This window comes from Mytilus edulis, unplaced genomic scaffold, assembly GCF_963676685.1.
Source record: "Mytilus edulis unplaced genomic scaffold, xbMytEdul2.2 SCAFFOLD_1127, whole genome shotgun sequence".
NCBI lineage: Eukaryota > Metazoa > Mollusca > Bivalvia > Mytilida > Mytilidae > Mytilus > Mytilus edulis.
The window spans coordinates 6,020-25,754 of NW_027268504.1; the positions used below are offsets into that span (position 1 = coordinate 6,020).

Here is a 19,735-nt window from a genome sequence, read left to right on the forward strand (position 1 = left end):
GCAGCTATGATATAATTTTTTATTGTCACTCCCAGATTATGATGAAGGTAAAAAATTCATCTAGTTTTATTGTAACATCGTATCAAAAAGAGCAAAAACAAATTAAGAAAGTGAAAATATTACAGGAATATTTCCTTTAAAAAAAAAATACAACAGAAAAAAATAGAAAAAAAAGGGGCACCTGTAAAAATATTATACGTTGAAAATTATTTCTGGACACACTGACACGCGTTTGCTTATTCACATTAGTTAATTGAGTTGTTTTTCATAATTTTTTTCTCAGATAATTGATTTTTATGACTATTAATCAACGCACAATAATTGTTGACACAATTCCTATGACAACTTTATTTAACGAAGCGTGTCATTAATTTTAGCCAATCACAACTCAGTAATTTCGACAGTCCGTGATAAATTTTGAACTTCCGATGTATTTTGACCATTATCGTTTCTCATCACTTTCTCCTTTATAGAAATGGTAGATTATACTTATTCAGATGATGGAATGCCAATTCCTAAACACACTGGAGCTTTCGCGAACCCATTTGTCTCAGAAGAAGACGTGACAAACATTTTTGATATTCGCGAAGACGGGTTTGATGTGACCCTTTCATTGGCAAATGGGAACATCAGCTGGGTCAGTGTCAGCGGCAATAAGGGTATGATATTTTAACATCCACTAAGTTATCAATATGAAACATAATCAATATTTTGTATATGTGCAGTATCCCATGGAATAAGAAAAACACGCACAATCGAGTGCGTAATGCTAATTAATCATTTTTTTAAGGCAACTTCATTAAAATTATATATTTATTGCCGATATTGGTTGGAAATGTATTTGCTAAGTCCCATGATGGTCCAAATGATAATCTAGTGGAGTAGAGTATTCCCTATTTAATGAGAGGATAGTCATTTAAAGCCTTAGAGCTAAGTCACCAGTGTTAGATCAAAGTGTGTCTTCAAGAGATGTTGGTTTATGTTTGAAACTAAGATAATTTTAAAGTGGCATTTTTTGCTATTTTCTTTAAAAAAAATAATCATTTGTGATTTCTCCTTTTTAAAAACTGAAAAATAAAAAAAACAGTATCAAGTCAAACATCAATTTAAAAAGAGGGGTATACTTGTTCAAATTAATGAAAAAAATCACTCCAAAAATTTATCTTTTTCCGATATCTGGCAGATTGACATAACCAAAAAATTACCAACGTCATTACCTCCCTGTAGCTGTATTGTATGCCCTTAAAGGAAGCTATGTCACTATTTAGAAATCTATGAAGCCTGACCTGGGATTTGAAATTCTTGACCTAAGAATAGAGTTGACACTTGAACAATAACAATCACTTTTGCTTTTAGGTATCTGATATTTTCTATATCACTCATGTCAGAACATTTTCAGGAAAAAAAAATCAGAGCCAAGATCTATTGATAATAAATTACATACAAATGTAACATAATATGTTTAGCTTGTTCTGATAGCAGATACATTGTACCTGTAAAATTAATACTTCTTTTCATACATTAAAATTCAATGGTAAATTAGTCTATTTGATTAAAATATTAAAATACATGGATGCAGTGAGTTCACATGTATTTATAAAAGAAATGTGTAAACAAATCTATTACTTCTATTATAATAAAATGCAAAGAAGAGTGAAAATTTTTCCTGGTAGAGAAGCTTTAAAAAAGTGCTCACTATTTATATAGTAGTAAATTATATAACGATATGTATTCATAATTTTCTGATTGTATTGCAGGTGTGAGATCAAAGGGACTATTTAAAAAGAAAAAGGGAGTTGCTGAAGAGGTTTACCTCTTGAGGATATTTTAGGTGTAAAGATTAAACGCAGAAAAACAACAGGACAACATGAAGGAGAGGGCATGTGTCAAGGTTTTACTATATATGCCTATCAAGTCTTTGGTCCAAATAATTAAAGGAAAGAATTATAGAACTGGAACATCCAAGTGAAAAAATTTGTAAAGAATATGTGAGAAAATAACAGATTATTTAGATGGTAAGAATTACAGAAAATCCTATTATTCAAAAGCTTAATGTGCAAGTATTTAGTACAAACTGTAGAAAGAGACAATTAGCATAGAGTATAGCTGATATTTTTCATTTATGGTCAGGGGTAAAAACACTTCAAATTAATAGAGAGAGTTGACTTTTGTCTTGCACTCAAAAAAGGATAAACCATGACATGCTGGGCAGACTTCATTCATGATAGGACACCCCAGGTTGAAAGGATTGACACCAAATGTGTTTGTGATTTAGCATACATGTACACGTACATTCCAAAGAAGTCCTTTAATTATAGATTTGATACTTAATTGTCATGTCCCAGGTATTTAAGGGATACATACATGTACATGTATATGATATAGCATTGACCATAATAAGACATAAAGCTTTATTTAGAGTCGGTATAACCATAGCAATTACAAACATAAGCTCTGAAGAGTTTTTAAAACCAACATAACAACAAGTAAAACAAAACATACATATCAAGTCATGCACACAAAATTGACTATGCAGTGAAATTTTTATTTTAGCTGAAAATCAAAATACATGTAGTACAAAGTACAAAATGTACACTAATAAACAAAACAAAACAATTGTCAAATCGTAATATATAAGGCAACAGTTTTACAGAACATGTAGAGCTATATAAAGTTTGCTTGAATGCTGTGAAATTTTTTAATAGTTCAGTACTTCAATCTACATGTAAAAGTATTTTAATAGCTGATATTGTCGGTGAAAACCGCATCCAAACTGAATCAGTGAATGAATCTATCACAAAAATTTATTTTTTATGCAAGTATATTTTGCATTCAGCTAAAGACTAACAGACTCATTCAAATATTTCTGTTTCATTTTCAGCTATAAAAGAACGACCTAAATCAATGAAGTTATATATACAAAGTCATGCTGGACCACATAACAGTAGTAATATCTACAAACAGAAAATTCAGCACCTGTTTGAGGCAGCCAATTTAATTGTTGATTCTACAGGTATATGTCACATCTTTTAAATAATAAGAACTGTTGAATACAATCAAATTTAAAAAGTGTTAAGTTGCAGCTAAATATACACAAAATGGAATATTTCAGCTGTAGTCATATTTAGTTTATTTGGCACTGAGGTTAAAGTGCTGAGATTTAAACACATCTAATTCAAACATTTATGTAAAATTTTTCAATAACATATGAAAAGAACATTATTTAAAAAGAGCAATGATTATAATGACCAAACAATTACAGTTGTATTTACAATTTGTTTTTATAGCAGATTTATGCTACCGGTATAATATTATGCTTTTTAGGTAAGATTAATGACAGCTAGAGCAATGTTAAAGCACACAAAGTGGACAAAACATGAAAAGTTATCATTAGTTTTGCATTGAAATTATTAAAATATGACAATGCTCAGCCAGGTGTTTTTCTGTGTAAGAACAATTCAAAGGCTGGACATTTAAAGCAATACAATTTTATTTGTTTTAAGTTTTAATTCTTGCTCACTAACAAAATTGTAGTGAGGATCTAAATGCAAGCTCTGTAAGCATGGAAATCAAATTTCTACTGCAAGAAAGATATCATATTTGGATAATTTATTCCTGGACTAGTTCTCTTAAATTGAATTGGTACATTTCATCTCCTCTTTTTTCACAGAGATACAGCATAATGAATATGTGAAACAGGAAATGATACATTTAGAAGTAGATCAGTATGATTGGTAAGTTGTGACCTTTTTACCTTTATAGTGTAAAGACGAATTATGTCAGGAACTTTTTATATGTACCTTATTCTCATGATTATGCTTGTTTGAAATTGAATTACTGTTTGTGCACAATTTTAAGCTTACCAATGGTATAACCAGCAGACCTTGAAGTAATATTTTGATCTAATCTTTTGTTATCTAATTCTTTTGATGAAGTAATTTTTCTTTTTTAGTATTTGCTGTGTTGGTGGAGATGGTACAGTTAGTAAAGTGACCACAGCATTACTGAATAAAATACAAGCTTCAAAACATATATATCTCAAAAATGGATTGACGCCAGCAAGATGTCATATTCCATTGGGAATTATCCCTACAGGTGGGTAATAAACAGGCCTGACCAATGTATTTACTCACAGTAAGATCATTGTATTGTCCTCAGTGAAATTTAGACTCTTCAAATTATGGTCTTTTGTTTTCATTGTGAAGTACAAAACAATAAGATTGAAACTAGGATAAAAGAATGAGAATGAAATGTCAAGGTCCTTTATTTTTCTGTTAACTTGTTAAGGTAAAAACAACTTTAGTAGATTGAAATTTTGGCGAAGAGTTTATTGATGTTTTCTTTTCTTTTGACCTGTATCTCCAAATTATGAACTAAAGTTGGCTCTATAATGGGCCCTGGGTGGAGAATAACCAGAACTAAAGTTAATAGCTATACATGTAGTTCAAAAGACTAAGTCACTGTAGCTATTGATTGAAAGAGAATTGGGCAAAATCTTTGTTTCCACATTTTGAACCGTTTGTTAAAACTTGACCAATTTCATTGGGCACATGACAAAGACCCTTTATATTTTGAGGTCAAAGGTCCAAGTTACTTCAGAAATTTGGTAAGCAACTTCTGGATTTTTGTTTATTATTAAATAAGTATGTGCTGCTTCTCAGCAAAGCATGCAGCATAAAAGAGAGCAAAAACAGGCCAGCTAGGAGTCAAAATACTGTGTTCAGGTAGGGTGACATGTCTTCCTGCAGACTTACCTTGTAGCACTATCGTTTTAAAAATCCATCTCAGCGTGTCAGTCAAGTGCAAAGCAGGATCAATATTCATATAACATTAGAATGTTTTCGTCCTGAAAATATATTTATGTCACTGGATGTTAATCAGCCATCAATCATTATTCATCATCATACATTTCTTTTTTCGCTGACATCTTTTGAAAATTAATGATGAGGTTTAATTTTCATCTTGTAAATAATGATTTCTGCACCAATGTATTGTATTGATTGTTACATGTATTGATTTGTATTATCTCCCTTATACCATGTGTCATATACATGTATGATTATTGATGGGTTATTTCCCTTTATTGTTTACTGCCTCACGATCATTATTAAATTATTAATTAACGATCACATGTGTTATAGTTTTCTCTGCTTACTGGCGTGGTGGCAGCGGTTTATGAAACCCACATCTCAAATAATACAAGAATTTGAACATTATTCCACTCAAGTAAATGGTGAGCAGAAAAATTTGTTATTTATTTTGACTAACACTACAACATTTTCTATTGTTGGACTTAACTGATCTTTACAAAACAATGGTCACTCGCAAAAGTTGAAACAATAACATCTTTTGAAGCTTGGAGACAAAACTTACAATATAACTTGTCCCTTGATCAAAACTTTGCATCATTCCTTGTTGATGGATTTACATGGCTGAAGAAAACCAACGCCAATCCTTTGCGTGGCATTGCTAACGATGGCGAGGAGGTTACCGAAGCTAACCGACAAACAGCAGCCCAAAAGTGCACACATTTGGACCTTATGCTAGGGCAAATAGCAAATTACTGTCCAATTATTTCAAGAAACACTATAATTAAGAATTCGACATCAATTAATTCTATTTGGCAGTCAATTCGTCTACACTACGGATTTCAGTCTACTGGTTGACACTTTCTTGATTTTAATAGCATCTTTTTGGAACCAAATGAGCGTCCTCAGGACTTGTTTCAGCGATTAGCTAGTTTTATTGAAGACAATTTGCTTCATGCCTGTGGCAATATTCATCACCACGGAGAAGTACCTCAAGCCGACGGAAAACTATCGCCTTCTTTGGAAAACCTAATTGTACTTACTTGGTTAAGACTTATAAATCATGACTTGCCCAACCTAGTGAAGCAGCGATATGGAACTGAATTACGGTCAAAAACATTAGCTTCTTTGAAACCAGAAATTTCACAGGCACTTGATAGTTTACTTGATGAAATTCATTCAGCCTCTGAAGCCAAGGTTTTACGGGCGTCAATAAAAGACAAACATTTTGACAGAAGTGCAAAGAAGACAGGTAGTATAAGAACTGGTGGTCAAATAAAGTGTTGTGTTTTATGTAAGTAAGCAGGTCGTCCGTCCCAACATTTTTTAAGTTCTTGTAAATATTTACCTGATGAAGACAAACAATATATGTCTAGAGTTAGGCAATCTTATTGTACAGAAGTAGGTGATAGTGAGTCTGATCTCTGCTTACTGGCGCTGGGGAAAGTTTTTCTTTGTATTAATGATGAAATTAATTGTATTTTTCAGGCACCACAAATCAGGCTGCTAAATCAGTATTAGGTCAGTTAGATCCAGTTAGTGCTGCAATCAATATTATACTAGGTAAGTTGTTAAAAAAGGCCAAGTACTTCGTTTATTTTCTCGCATGTAGATGGTTTGAAATGGATCATAGTTTTAAGAGTTGCTTTATTAACAATGAGACAGATTTACGTTTATCTGTCTTTCTTTGTTTTTTTTATTCTTTGGAAACTTTTTGTTGATAGGAGTACAACCAAAAATATATGTATACGTCGACGATTTGTTTGATGAATTATCTTCCTTAGATCTGATGAGATTTTGTTGTTTAATTAAACATTTTTAGCAAGACAACAATATCTGCTCATTAACCTGTTTTAGTTTTAATTTTGATACTTTAAAAATATTATTCATTATTGTTACAAAAACATATTATAATATTATTAAATCCTAGTTTGACTGAATTTAATTTTCTCTAACAGGTAGAACAGCTGCAGTAGATGTTATTTCAATTTTCCACAAAGATAAATTTTTACAATGGGGTTTTATATGCCAATATGGCTTTGCTGGAAATGTTCTCAAATTAGCCAAAAAATATAACCGTGTAGGACTTGGTAGTAAAGGATTAGATGCTGCAGTAGTTAAAGCACTTAGTAAATCTAAATTCAGGTAGGTTTTATAACTGATATCCATAGAATGCACAGTTCACTGTTCAGGACTGCATAGTATTATTAATTATCACATGTTTGTCAGGTATTAACATTTAGTTTTTGCCTATAGATAGGATAACAATAAAATTGCCTTAGTCTTATTTTCTCATAGATAGGTAGCATACATTGTAAAAAATGATGATACATTACCCCTTATTCAGTGCAAAATATGAAACAGATATCTCCAATTTAACATTGATGTGTACAATTTGAAAGTTTTTGTTGCTTGTAAATCTAGTTGGGGGTTTTAACAAAATTTTATCTGCAACAAATATTGTAACCTCATTTTAGAATCAATTTGTCTTTGTTGGAAGTTGGAGAAGATATGGGTATTATTAAAAATTTAAAACAATAAAACAACAAAAACCTGAATGTTTTGTCTTCTGTTTAGTCTTGCAATAGTTTTTTTTTGCTTGCTAATCCCTGCAATAATTTTCACCATTTGTACACACAACACCAGTGGTCAACACATTTTCAAGAGGAAACTTTTAATTCTTACTCAAGGAATTTTGGAAACCATATAATTTAATACATGCAGTCTTAGATGTATGAACTTTTGGAAAATTTAGGAATTAGATTTAACATAACTCATTAGCCTAACTAACTTCATTTGCTTTACATAACAGAATGTATGAATGTGATATAGAATATCTCCCTGCAGACCCTCTCTCTGGTGAACAGCAGTATACTGTATGTCGTACAGGGTAAGTATTAGCATTCAATAGAAAATTTATGTGTCATTTTTTTATGGGATGGAGTGAATTTGAAGAAACTGAAAACATTTTGTTCAATGACATGCAATTGTGATGTGCATTTTTTACATTGAAAATCATTTTGTTGAAAATACTGAGAAAAAATGTAAAAGCATTGTGTTGAAAATATCAAAAAGAGTTACAAAATTTAAAGTTGAAAATGGTCAGTGAACTTTCTTTGATATATTTACTTAATGTTGTATCATTTCAGTGGGGGATCCAGAACTTTTCATAAGGGGGCCCACTGACTGACCTAAGGGGGGGGCCGCTCCGGTCATGCTTCAGTGATTCCCTATATAATCAACCAAATTTTTCCCACAAAGGGGGGGGGGGGGGGGGGGGGCGGGCCCCCTGGATCCCCCTATGCATTTCACTTGTCAACTTCACAGCTTAAAATTCTTTTGGAAAATGAACATGAAACTGATGTGTGGCTTTACATGTATACATTGAGATTATTTACCAAAAAGAAAAACTTTCAGAATTTAAATACGAATTAAAGAAGACAAATCTTAACCATATTTGATGTACTTTTTTTTTGTATTTTACCCAGATGTGATGTGTGTGTACCGGTAGATGCAAGTAAACAAGATGACAATACGTCTGATGTAGTGGAGGAATGTATAGTACAACCATTTAATTCTAGTAATAATAGTAATGATTTTAATAGTAAGTACTCCTAATATCAAGAATAATAGTACTGATTTTGAATATTTTGTACCTCAGTAACTTATTCCAGTGTTAATAGTTATATCTGTGATTACCAGTATTCACTTTATATAACCTCATCTGTAATAGAAAGAATATATGACATACTGAAATGTATATTTGGTGATATTAGGCTTTTAATGTATACTGTCGTGTAAATTCTGACATAGAAATAGTGATCCGGCGGCGGCTACGGTGGCGGCGGCGTTAGCTTACTTCTTAAAAGCTTTATATTTTAGTAGGTGTAAGACCTGGATGCTTCATACTTTGTATATAGATGCCTCATGTTACGAAGTTTCGGTCAGTCACATGTCCAATGTCCTTGACCTCATTTTCATGGTTCAGTGGCTACTTGAAAAAAAAGTAAAAATTTTTTGTAATGTTACGTTCTCTCTTATTATAAGTAGTAGGATAACTATATTTGGTATGTACATACCTTGCAAGGTCCTCATGCCTGTCAGATAGTTTTCACTTGACCTCGACCTCAATTTATGGATCAGTGAACAAGGTTAAGTTTTGGTGGTCAAGTCCATATCTCAGATACTAGAAGCAATAGGGCTAGTATATTCGATGTATGGAAGGACTGTAAGGTGTACATGTCCAACTGGCAGGTGTCATCTGACCTTGACCTCATTTTCATGGTTGAGTGGTTATAGTTAAGGTTTTGTGTTTTGGTCTGTTTTTCTCATACTTTATGCAATAGGTCTACTATATTTGTTGTATGGAATGATTGTTAGGTGTACCTGTCTAGCGGGCAGATGTCATCTGACCTTGACCTCATTTTCATGGTTCAGTGGTCAAAGTTAAGTTTTTGAGTTTTGGCCTTTTTATCTAATACTATATGCCAAAGGTCAACTATATTTGGTGTTTGGAAATATTTTATGATCTATATATCGGTCCCACAGGTTTTATTAGCTCACCTGGCCTAAAAGGCCATGTGAGCTTTTCTCATCACTTGGCGTCCGTCGTCGTCGTCTGTCGTCGTTAACAATTTTTCAAACATCTTCTCCTCTGAAACTACTGAATGGATTTGAATGAAACTTAAAATGATTGTTCCTTAGATTATCCTGCACAAAGTGTGTGCTTCGATTTTTGATCCGTCAAAAAACATGGCCGCCGTTACTTAAAATAGAACATAGGGGTCAAATGCAGTTTTTGGCTTATATCTCAAAAACGGAAGCATTTAGAGCAAATCTGACATGGGGTAAAAATGTTCATTAGGTCAATTTCTATCAGCCCAGAAATTTTCAGATGAATCAAACAAACCATTGTTGGGTTGCTGCCACTTAATTGGTAATTTTAAGGAAATTTTGCAGTTTTTGGTCATTATCTTGAATATTATTATAGATGAAGATAAACTGTAAACAGCAAAAATGATCAGCAAAGTAAGATCTACAAATAGGTTAATATGACCAAAATTGTCAATTGACCCCTTAAGGGGTAAATGTCCTTTAATGACAATTTTTCACAATTTGTTCATCATATTTGCTAACTTTAAAAAATCTTCTCCTCTGAAACTACTGAATGGATTTGGATGAAACTTAGCATGATAGTTCCTTAGATTATCCTGCACAAAGTGTGTGCTTCGATTTTTGATCCGTCAAAAAACATGGCCGCCCTTACTTTAAATAGAACATAGGGGTCAAATGCAGTTTTTGGCTTATATCTCAAAAACGAAAGCATTTAGAGCAAATCTGACATGGGGTAAACATGTTCATTAGGTCAAGATCTATCAGCCCTGAAATTGTCAGACGAATCAAACAAACCATTGTTGGGTTGCTGCCACTTAATTGGTAATTTTAAGGAAATTTTGCAGTTTTTGGTCATTATCTTGAATATCATTATAGATAAAGATAAACTGTAAACAGCAAAAATGATCAGCAAAGTAAGATCTACAAATAAGTTAAATATGACCAAAATTGTCAATTGACCCCTTGAGGGGTTATTGTCCTTTAATGACAATTTTTTCACAATTTGTTCATCATATTTAAGGCATTGTTTACCAGGTGAGCGATTCAGGCTCTTGAGAGCCTCTTGTTTGACCATGACCTCAATTTCACGGTTCATTGCACAGTGATAAGTTTTTGTGTTTTGGTCTATTTTTCTTAAACTATAAGTAATAGGTCAACTATATTTGTTGTATGGAAGAATTGTTAGCTATACATGTCTGCCTGGCATGGTTCATCTGACCTTGACCTCATTTTCATGGTTCATTGGTCTTTGTTTAGTTACCTTGGTTAATGTTAAGTTTATGTGACAGTTTAAATAAAGCTTTATACTTAGGACTATCAACATAATATCAATGATTAGTAATGAAGGCAAGACATTTCAGTGTGTGCATATCTGATGAGGGAATTATTACTGTTGGATTACAAATTGTATAATTTTGGATAAGTATTTATTTGATAACATTGACTTTGAATGTAAATTAAGTAGAAAATGGAAGAAACTATATTTTTTTGTACACTTTCCCCCTTTGAGTTGATGCAACTTCATTGACAATGATTATGTCTTAACACCACCTTCTGTTGTACAGTATCAGAGAAAAGAATTTACAGGATTTTATTTACACGTGATTTGATGAGAAAATCAAAAGCATTTCAACCAATGTTATAAACTATTGACTTATTGATCTATTTAGGTTTAAGTGATACTGAACAACTCTCAGAGGAAGTGTTAGAAGACAATCCATGGAAAGCCTGCAAGGGGAGTTACTATCATGTTGGGTTATATAGTATACCAGGCAATTGTGAGGTGGCTCCTGAGGGGCTCAGTAAATTTACTCATTTATCTGATGGTGCTATGGAGTTAGTTCTAGTTAAAGACTGCTCACGAAGGGATTTTATAAGATATCTGAAACGTCATGGAAACCATAAAAATCAGGTAAATATAACATTTTATTAATAAATTAAAGTATAATGGAAACTGTTTTAAGATTAAAGAAAACAGAAAGAAGGATTTGAGTTCAATAATAATAGTACAAGTTTATCATAAAAAATATACTAAAAAATATACTATTGCTGACTTTTGAGTTATATCTGTAAAAAAAATGTCTATTTTTTGGTTCATTAGTGTTATTCTAAGACATTTAGTTTTTAGTCACAATATGAGCTATAGTTTTTACTTTGCATCGATCGATACCTTTGTTGATACACAATATTTATTTATGTGTCATGTTATAGAAGTATTTTAACATTAACTTTCATAATCATACACTGGGATTAGACTGTGTGTGACTTACTAACTTACAATTAACACATTTTACTTCTTCTAAAATGAATATGAATATAAATGAAATTGATATTTAGAAATTTAGACAAGTGTTCAGGTTTTATTGTTCAAAGAATAAACTTATGATTTCTTTTACAGTTTGATTTTCCATTTGTGGAGATACATAGGGTAAAAGATGTAAGATTTAAACCTAGATATCCAATGGGTTGGAACTACAAGGATACTACATATAATGAGGTGGAGGATCGTATGAAGTCTATAGAACATAGAATGTCTGTCCAAGGTGTTAAGTCAGGTGATGCGTTTATAATTGATGGTGAGAATGGAAGCATCCACACCCCATCACCACGGAGAGCAGACAGTGTAGAAGATCTGGATGATCTTGATGATACCGATGAAGATGATGAAGTTGACGATGTGTCACCACCTGGAAGTCGTACAGTAAGTCTCTACACTGATTTGTAAGAAACACAAGAATTTAATAACAACCAAACTGCTTTTTAGAAAAAAAAAATGTTTTACAGACTGACCTTGGCATTAACAAATTTTGTTACATTAAATTTATTTTTGCCTGCAATAATGAATAGAGTGTCAATAGAGAGACATAGGTTTTACATTTCCCATATCATCAACACCCCATGTTGGTATCTGTTGAGGTTCAAAATTTAAATGAGTGTAGATCAGTCATTAATATTAAATGTATTATATCTCTATTCCATAGGGATCTGGGAATAAAAACAACAACATATATAAGAGAAAAGACAATGTACTTGTAAACAGTGCTCCACAGGACCAACAACTTGTAGGAATGCAGTATCGACAAACTTTTGCTGATGAGGAGAGATGGAGAAGGAAAAAGAAGGTGTTAAAAAAAGAAGAAAAGAAAAGGATAAAAGAGGAATCAAAGATTCAGACTGTATGGAATATTGATAATGAGATATGTGATGACACATTATTGACTTTTAGGTATGTTTTATCAAATTACTTTTCCAGGGGATAAAAACTGGAAAATTCTACATTGATAAACATTGAAAATTCAAATAATTGTTCAAGATGGAATAAGCAATCTTATTTATTTACATAATGCTAAGCTTTTCTTTTACTACTTGTGACCAGTAAGGCACAGTGTCAAATACTATTTTTATTATTCTCATTAAACATGCAATACTTCCCTCTTTTTTGATGAAGTTCAATGTCATTTCCCATTTAATGACATCATTTAAAAGTAAAAATGTTGTAAAACTTTTAATTTATTGTACACATATTGCTGAAAATTGATTCAAAATATTATAAATGTTTATATATTATTACAATGATACCTTCATTTTATACTTACAGGGTACATCATGGGTTACTATCTGTATATGGAGTTGGTTTATCACCAGATACTGTTTTCATCAATTCACCATTATCCTGCCTTCCCCTCATCAACTAGAAACAATATCTTACCTCCCAGTCATCAGTAGGAACAAGGATACAGTCATCAGTACAAACAAGGATCAAGTCAATCTTTAAGAGAAAGTTTCCAGTCTGTCATAAGCTCAATAGAAATTTATAAACAGTTGCTTGGTTATCAAAAGTACTAAAATCTTTAATCTAACCATTAACATGTACCATGCTTGTTGTAGGCTATGTAAGAACAAGTCATTTATTTACTTGTAGATTATATGTTTTATCTAAAGAAACCAAGTAGGTTCTCAGTTCCATGCTAATTTGTCAATAAAGACATGAGACTAGCCTTAATAATCATTTTATAAAATATCTAAATACAATGTATCTGTGCTTGGTATGTATTTTTTTGAAAATTAAGTTTGTTTCAATGTGCTTATTATTACTGTAAACTTTCCGTCATAAATTTAATTTATTTGCCATTTTTATGTAAATATAGTGATTGTTGTTCCATAAAATTAATTTAAACTGTAAGTTCTTATTTCTAGGTATATCTTGAATCGACATGGGTATGGTTTTTGTATGTTTTAATTTATTGTGAATGTTAAAATATTTAAGAGGTGCCTTCTTATATTTACGAGTTCAAACTAAAATATAAGAAATATATTATTTATATACAGAATAACTTTTGTCTTTTAAAGGCAATAGTATTTGATTTAGTTGCTTATTCCCATAATGCACTTTAATAATTATTACACTGTAAAGTAAGTTTTACACAGTGTATGACATTGTTGTGATTTGTTCAATCATTGATTTTTACATAGATATTTAGTTTTATTAGAATTCTTGTTATTTAGATTCAAAAACTCACATTTTGCTTGAATCTATATTTTGTTTTTATCAGACCTATAGTCACTGTCTGGATTGTTATACTGTTGTAAATAGAATTTTATTTTGGTTTCTATTTTTGCATTTACAAGCTTACACTGTAGGAAAATTATTTTATGGGTTACCAATTTCCATGAAAAGACAATAATTATTTCTCACACCTTTTCAGGGTGAAAGATGTATTTTTAAGCCTATTTTAAAATATTGGTGAACTTGTAAGCTTCTGTATCTTGTTGATAGTCTCACTGTTACTTGAAGAGGAAGAACTGCAATATTAGATTTTCATTTGCTTTTTGTTTTGCCTTGTGTGTGCTCAATTTTTGTAATTTTTATGCACTGTCTACCTTTTTAATAACATTGGAAGGTAACAAAATTAATCTGATTTGTTGCTCACTAATTGAAATTTGTCTCCCGGGAAATAGTGACTACATTATTTAATGTGTCAAATTTGGTTGATGTTAACCATTGATAGTATAAACCATCATAGAATTATATTTAATTTATAAAACAAAAATCAATATCTGTTTAAGATTTTAAATGAATGTGTTCAGTATTGAGAAGAATTCTAACAGTATTTAAGCCTAGAGTAAATATTACACTGTCAAGTGGGATATATTAAGAGTTTAGGTTTTGGTTAATTTCTCGATTTTAAAAGATCAAAAAGAAATGGTGAAAATATTCCCTAGTGTAAATTTTGATCTTTAAAAAAGATAAGAGTCAAGGACAAGTAAAGAGGCCAAATAAAACCTAGCAAACTTGTTTGATGCTTTAAAACCAGGAAATTAAATCACTGCTTAGATTAATCCTCTTGACAATATTTAGCACTTGTATTTCAGAGTAGTATACATTACCACAAAGGCTTTTATATTTAGCACTTTTATTTCAGAGTAGTATACATTACCACAAAGGGTTTTATATTCATTCATTAGCACATCATACCTAATTTATATAGAATAGCTGAAAACACATGCATAATGTCCTCATAGAAAGTTAATGTAGTAATAGCTCATAATTTTATCAAAAAATATTTTAACATGCTGAAGGAAGCTAAGGGCAAGAAATGTCTAGGTATGTTTATCACAAATTATAAAGTAGACAATGTTCAAAATTATTCATACAGACAAAGGGAAGTGCATTAAATTCATGTCGATATAAGCCCTCAAATTCTATGAAATTTGAATTTACATTTTATTAATCTGGTTTGATAGAAATTTTAAAAGATTACCTTGTTAATATGTGATTAATCATTTTGTTTTTCTAATGTAAGTGGAGCCTTAAAATGCAATAGAAAAAAAAAATCTGGTTTTATGGAAGAAAACTATTAAAGCAGACAATATTGTCTGAAGATAACATGAAACAACAAGTTTTCGGTTAAGTAAAATATGTGTTTTCGGAAAGGTTACCTCTGTTTAGATGGAATTCTTATTTCTACAACAAAGATCTTGCCTTTATTATTTCTGAATATTTAACATAAAATTACTGATCATCATTGGTTAACATATTCAAACACATTAACATCAAATGTATATAATATCTGAACAAGTGCAATATGTTCTTCCGTGTGTTTAAATGAAACAGATGTCTTAGTTTGGTTAAATCTTGCATTTAGGTGAATTTGTCAGGAGTCAGTTATTATATATCAGTGAAAGTTCTATTGTTAGAACTAAGCTATTATAAAGGTCACTGTAATAGACAACACTGGTTAAGTTTCTTAGAAATGAATTATAATATTATTGTTAATTTATACCATGCATTTGATACAGCCAAATATATTTGTAACTGTGTCTAACACTGGAAAGTTTTAGCTTGTCAAAATGTTTTCAATGAATCTGATACAATTTTTGTTGAATTTTTTGTTTGCATCTCATTTTTTCCTTCCTTTAAATCAATAGGATTTTTAAAAAAAATCTTTTTCTTCAAGTATATAGAGTAAATTCAATTTTTTTTATGTAACCTTGTAGACTTTTCGTTATCTTACCACCGTTAAAAATGTCAATGGTTAAAATGTGGATGAATTGCATATCGCAAGTTCACTGCTGTTTACTGTGTTGAAGGGCCAAATAAGAATATATGTATATATCAGCGTTATTCTAATACTTTCGTTAATATACTCCATTTCCTAAAATCCTCTTTATTTGTTGATATCTCACCCATGTTTTACACACATCTACTATATTTTTCACATGTAATTGAAATTGTTTATAATTGTTACAGCACATTCTCAAAACAAAGAGAGTTAGAAATTAGTTTAAAATATGATTTCTATAATATTCATAGATTTCAAATTGTGGGTTTATATTTTCATTCACATATTTGCAAACTTTTGTATCTATCAAGAACTAGATAAATAATAGCATTTCACTCTAGATAAATTCCCTATTTTAAATATCTGGGTTATTTTTAAAATTGAAAATTTTAAAAAAAATCTTCAAAGTTGGCTTGGTGTAAATGAAGCCCAACATCATAAACTTTGTGTCTCATTTGTATACCAAACTTATCTTTCATGTGATTAATCTTATGTGAAATTATAGAAGATTGCAATTACATGTTAAATCCTTTTCTTTTCGGATACAAGTGGTGGGGTGTCCTTAACCCTCCCCTTTGCCAAATTTTTTGTTGTGATTATAAACTTTAAATTTTTACTGCTCGTGTAATTTTTCTGTTTTCTTGATGTTGAGAAAACATTTATTTCTGTGGGTTTATTACATGCTTCTATATTTGTGTGTTTAAGTATTTGTTAATCGCACTGTAAAATACTGCATACATTGTCTCAACACACTTCAATGTTCCATTTACTATCATCCTCGTATTCCGTCCACTTTATATGTTCTGTTTTTATCTTCCATTCCAGATTTTTTATTTTTACTGGTTTTGTATTATTTTATAATTTTATGGTTATTTTAAAAATTATTATACATATAATATTTACAAGAGTTTATTAATAAAAAACAAATGTGTTTATAATTTAAAAGAAAAGATGAAATAAAATATACCAATGTGATTTGCCTAGTTATTCTGTTGATTACAATGTGATAGGTTGTGTTGGTAAAACACATTCGTGTAGTATTTTATACTGATATGGTACTGTAGTACTTATGTTGATTTGCAGTGTGCCCATTTGATTTGATGGAATTCAAAGCTATTTGTAATAAAATGATGTTATACTGATGTGGCATAAGCGTTATCTCATTGTTCAAAGTTTTCTATTTTAAGGTAAGATGAGCTATCTTGCATAAGATACCTTGCAGGATCCTCCTGCTTGTCAGACAATTTTCATCTGACCTCAACATCAGTTAACAAGGTTAAGTTTTTGTGGTCAAGTCTTATATCTAAGATACTATAAGCACTAGTTCTGCTATATTTTGTATATGGAATGATTGTTAGGTGTACATTTCAACTGGCAGCTGTTATCTGACCTTGATCTCATTTCCATGGTTAAGTGGTTATAGTTAAGTTGTGTGTTTTTGTCTGTTTTTCTAATACTGTATGCAATAGGTCAACTACATTTAGTGTATAGAAATATTTTATGTTGTACATGTCAGTCTGGCTCGTTTTATTTGACCTTGATCTCATTTTCACGGCTCATTGCTCAATGTTAAGTTTTCCTGTTTAAGTTTGTTTTTTAGAAATTTTATGCAATTGGTCAACTATATTTGATCTGTTGAAGAGTTGGAGGGTGCAAATGTCTGTCTGTCAGGGTTCTTCTGACCTGGACCTCATTTTCATGGTTCATTAAATGATAATACAATGTATAAAGTTTCATGGTTGGTCTGTTTCTTGTATACATGCAATAGGTTAACAATATTCAGTGTATGGAATGATTGTAAGGTTAACATATATGTTTGGCTTGGTTTATTTTACCTTGACCTCATTTACTTGGAGCATGTTAAATTTATGTGATACTTACATAGTAAAACTTTAAACTTATAGGACTATCAACATTTAATTAATGGTCAATTAAACAGGTGAGACATTTCAGTGTGTACACTCTCAGTCATGTGCGGGTAATGAGTATATTCTGTTTACTTATCTACCCTTTTGAATTAAACATATATAAGGAGGTAGTTTTGACCCGAAGGGCCAGGTGAGGTTTTCTCATCACTTTGCGTCCATCATTGTCTGTCGTCGTTAACTTTCATAAAAATCTTCTCCTCTGAGACTATTGGGCCAAATTACACCAAACTTTGCCACAATCATCATTGGGGTATCTAGTTTAAAAAATGTGTCCAGTGACCTGGCTAACCAACCAAGATGGCTGCCATGGCTAAAAATAGAACATAGGGATAAAATGTAGATTTTGGATTATATCTCTGAAACCAAAGCATTTAGAGCAGATCTGACAGGGGTAAAATTGTTTATTAGGTCAAGATCTATCTGCTCTGAAATTTTCAGATGAATCGGAGAACCTGTGGTTGGGTTGGTACCCCTTAATTGGTAATTTTAAGGAAATTTTGCCGTTATTGGTTATTATCTTGAATATTATTTTAGATAGAGATAAACTGTAAACAACAATAATGTTCAGCAAAGTAAGATCTACAAATAAGTCAAATGATCAAAATGGTCAGTTGACCCCTTCAGGAGTTATTGCCCTTTATAGTCAATTCGACCAATTTTTCTTAAATTTTTGTAATCTTTTACAATAATCTTCTCCTCTGAAACTACTAAGACAAAATGTAATCAAACTTGTCCACAATGATCATTAGAGTATCTAGTTTTAAAAATGTATCCGATGACCCTGTCTGCAAACCAAGATGGCAGACATGGCTAAAAATAGTACATAGGGTAAAATGCAGTTTTTGGTTTATATCTCTGAAACTGAAGCATTTAGAGCAAATTTGACCGGCAAAAATGCTCATCGGATTTAGTTATATCTGCCCTGAAATTTTCAGACAAATCCGTCTACCAGTTGTTGGGTTGCTGCCCCTGAGTTAGTAATTTTATGGAAATGTTGCAGTTTTTTGCTATTATCTTGGATACTATTATAGTATCTAATGATATCTTATACTATAAATTATGATTTTAACCTTATTTTACATGATTTCCAAAGCATCAGTAAATACAGGTGAGCGACATAGGCTCTTTAGAGCCTCTAGTTTTGTTGTGGTAACATCACAAACAGATTCACAAACAAGTATTGTTGAATATTCTTTCAATATATTTTGAAGCGTAAAATGACATTTTTATTCTATTTTTTTTTTTATAATAAATTGAAATCTCTGATGAAAGCATATGAACCCATATATAAAAAAAATCGACATTCTGATTAAAACTTTAAAGAAAATATCCTATTAGTTTTGAAACAAAAAAAAAGCACCCAACAACCTCAAACTGCTTAACGAGCTTTACAAAACCAGTGTCTTGCATTTTTATGATTTGTTTTTAAGACTGGCACAATAAAGGTGCTACCATAAGACTTGATTCTTTTGCGTCTGCATCACTTTTGTAAAATTTGCAGATGTATACATTTCAGTATTCGACATTCAGAATAAATGATGCCAATAGCTATATTTCTATGCATCGTGTGTACAATATTTTTTTTACCTTTCTTACAATATTTTATGCACCATAGACTATAGATTAATATTAAAGTTTTATCTGGTTGTCATGAATTTTATAGTCCTCGAGTCGTTTCTCGTTTTAAAGTACTCAAAAACCGGCTGTAGCTCTTCATATCAGTCGAAAATCCAGTGTGTTTGATAACACATTTGTTATTTTCCATTTTCAAACGTTCAATGTTCAACAGATATTAACGTATGTATAAAAAAAAAAGAAGATG

The 19,735-nt window shown here is 31.2% G+C and overlaps 1 pseudogene; it reads left to right on the forward strand.

Moving 5' to 3' along the window:
* Positions 1-397: 397 nt before the first annotated feature.
* On the forward strand, positions 398-16,960 carry LOC139507599 (ceramide kinase-like protein; annotated as a pseudogene).
* Positions 16,961-19,735: the final 2,775 nt, after the last annotated feature.